Here is a 2,291-nt window from a genome sequence, read left to right on the forward strand (position 1 = left end):
TTTAAAATTATGTAGGTTAAAAATAAGGACAAGATAACATCGGGTCATTAATGACAATAAAATACAATGATCTGGAGGGCCGGATAGAATTACCTGGAGGGCCGGATAGAATTACCTGGAGGGCCGGATCCGGCCCCCGGGCCTTGAGTTTGACGCTTGCCCAGTAAAGCCATAAGAAATGTTTTGACCTTTGATGATGAATAAACTTAAAGATGGTGAAAGAGAAGTGGTTTTATTGTCCTGATGGACTGTAGCAAACCCAGGAGACAACATCTAAAGAGAAAATAACGTGGAAGTAAACAAATCCCAACAGCTGTCAGGTTTCTGTCACTTTGGTTTCTCCTCTTTAAGGTCTTCAGTCACACAGAAGAACACGAGAATAGAGCAGCTTTGAGAGAATTCAGCAATCACAATCCGACCAATCGCCTCCTTCTTGGCCCCACTAGGCATTCTGGGTAGTGTAGTCTCACAGCAGTATCAGTGATGCAGTCTGCCTGGTGTATGAAAGCAGACCGTTCATTAGACGAGAAAAATAAAAAACATCTTCTGTGTTTAACTTTTAAGTTGCCCAGGTTGATTCCTACACAGTCAAAGTCAGAGCCGGAGGAGCTGCTTCCTCTGAAGAAACGCCGACCTTGAACTCCGGAATGCCGTGTTTGTAGTCCGGGTTTGTCTCTTCTGCATCGCTGTGGAAACTCTGCACACCAGCTGTCGACAGGCCAGTTAAACAACACTCAGAGAAGTCCCGCTGCTGTTAAAACCGCTGTTGCGTTCCCCGACTTCTGAAACGCCGGATTCAATTATACTGTCAGCAGGAGAGCCAAACCATTTTCTGGAATTTGCCCTGCGTCTTTATTGATGGTAAAAATTGGAATCCAGCTCCCTTAAAATACAAATTCCAATAAAACAGATAAAATATTTAAATGTGAAGAAACCAGACCTCCATATAATAAATGTCTCACTGATTGTTGTGATTTCCTCATGAAAAGACCAACAGGTCTCACAAAGACAAAACTCTTTGTTGCAATAAAACATTTGCAAATTAATACGTATTCCAGTTTTCAATTTTCTGTTCTGCTGCTCTTTTTTTTTTTAAAGAGCAGTTTTAATGGAAAAGCCTCAAAGTTGTTTGTATTTTTCCTTCATCACAAACACAACAAACGGCCGTGCAGAGCGACAAACATCAGAGTTTATTCCAGCTCACATTTATCGTCTTCTACGAATGAATCCTCAAACGCCGCGCCGCCGTCACGGAGGGAAGACCTTCACTGGACTCAGAGGTTTGTTGAGCCGACGCAACAGGTGAGGACTTCTAAATAACCACGATGACGTTTGACGGAGGATGAGGTGTGGGTGGGAGGAGCTCTTCTGTTTTCTGTGCATGACATCTGAAGACCAGAAACATCAAACCAAGCTTGGTTAAAGACGAGCTCTATAATCCAAACCAGTCCAGAAATAAATAAAGAGAATACAACAAACCCAGATTAAATTTTCAGGAATCGCCTGAATAAATAAAAGCAGATTGTATCAAAGGGTTCTGGGTGAAATGTACCCACTGAGCAACAATGGTCAGATTTAGGCAGAAAGGAAACATTGATGGGAACTAAATTCATTTAACATAAACTAACTCTTAAAGACGTCCAACCAACCCTGGTTTCAAGATCTACAGACAAACATCCAACTAACAAGAACACATCATCTGCATACATGTGTAACTGTAGTGTCCTCCAGAGTTTAGAGTAATTCTGTGGTTCTTGTTCCGGCCTCTTGATCGAGTCATGTTTGTAGAAAAAGAAATGGTCCTAAAGTATGTTTTTGGATGGACGAATGGATGGACGGACGGATGGATGGATGGATGGAATAATGAATTAAGGAGGTAGACCCCTGGTTGGTGGCTGCTGGAATCACCAGCTGCTCTGACTGGACGACATGTGAATTCTCCGGACGGCGGTCGTGTATATCAAGTACCGCCCAGTAGTGTAGAGGTATATATAAAGTGGGTATTTACTGCATGTCTGATGGCCTCTTGATTCCCACCGTCTGCATTCACGACGTCATCAAGGAATTTCAAAACAAATCAGCCGGCAGCATGAAGTCTTCAAGATTCTGTAGGTGGCGCCCCATCCTGCAGTGACAGTTGTGTTTGTGACCGTAGCCTTTAGTGGACTAAAGCCACGATTCCATTGAGCGGTCTGGTCCGGTGTTTTAGGCGTTTCTATTGTAAAATGGACCCATTAACCCTTTGACTACCCCAACAAAGAAAAAAAAAATAGAAACACCAACAAATAGGT

At 42.8% G+C, this 2,291-nt stretch overlaps 1 protein-coding gene across 4 annotated transcripts in view; it reads right to left on the reverse strand.

Moving 5' to 3' along the window:
• Positions 1–216: 216 nt before the first annotated feature.
• LOC112146133 (noggin) overlaps positions 217–2,291 on the reverse strand; it is a 143,568-nt gene continuing 141,493 nt past the window's right edge. For all 4 annotated transcript variants that reach the window (XR_002919203.1, XR_002919202.1, XR_002919204.1 and 1 more), the window contains 3 exons: positions 1,205–1,388; positions 585–708; positions 217–494 (listed from right to left, as the gene is read on the reverse strand). The gene's annotated coding sequence lies outside the window, so the exon portion shown is untranslated. The remainder of the gene's footprint in view (positions 495–584; positions 709–1,204; positions 1,389–2,291) is intronic.

This window comes from Oryzias melastigma, linkage group LG8 (genome assembly GCF_002922805.2).
Source record: "Oryzias melastigma strain HK-1 linkage group LG8, ASM292280v2, whole genome shotgun sequence".
NCBI lineage: Eukaryota > Metazoa > Chordata > Actinopteri > Beloniformes > Adrianichthyidae > Oryzias > Oryzias melastigma.